The sequence below is a fragment of the Penaeus monodon genome, chromosome 15, assembly GCF_015228065.2.
Source record: "Penaeus monodon isolate SGIC_2016 chromosome 15, NSTDA_Pmon_1, whole genome shotgun sequence".
Classification (NCBI taxonomy): Eukaryota; Metazoa; Arthropoda; class Malacostraca; order Decapoda; family Penaeidae; genus Penaeus; species Penaeus monodon.
Genome location: NC_051400.1, coordinates 11,438,967 through 11,439,355, shown reverse-complemented (window position 1 = coordinate 11,439,355; position 389 = coordinate 11,438,967). Strand labels below are relative to the sequence as shown.

Genomic DNA, 389 nt, shown 5'->3' with positions numbered 1-389 from the left:
TGGCAGGACTGGTTGAGACTGGGTTGGTTTAGGTTGACCTCTGCCGGTTGGGTGGGTCGTCTCTTCACGAGAAGAAGGGGAGTGGGAAGAGGGGAATTGGAGGAGAGGAGGAGGAGGAGGAGAGGAAGAGGGAAGGAGGGAAGGAAGGGGAGGAGAGGAAGGGAAGAGAGAGAAGGGAAGAGAAGAAAGTTAATGGGGAGAGGAGAGAAGGAGGAGGAGGGGAGGAAGGAGGAAGAGGAGGGGAGAGGAGAGGCGGAGCAGAAAGGCTGTATTGGATTAGTATAGATCAGTAATGGCTCATCCATAACCTAATTGTTAAAGACCAGGTGCATGGGATTGTATAAAAGGGTTTGTTGAGGAGGAAAATACCCGCGGTGTTGCTGCTCCTC

At 52.7% G+C, this 389-nt stretch overlaps 1 protein-coding gene across 1 annotated transcript in view; it reads right to left on the bottom strand.

Moving 5' to 3' along the window:
• LOC119581742 (potassium channel subfamily T member 2-like) overlaps nt 1–389 on the bottom strand; it is a gene marked incomplete at its 5' end in the record, with an annotated part of 131,052 nt that overhangs the window by 53,016 nt on the left and 77,647 nt on the right.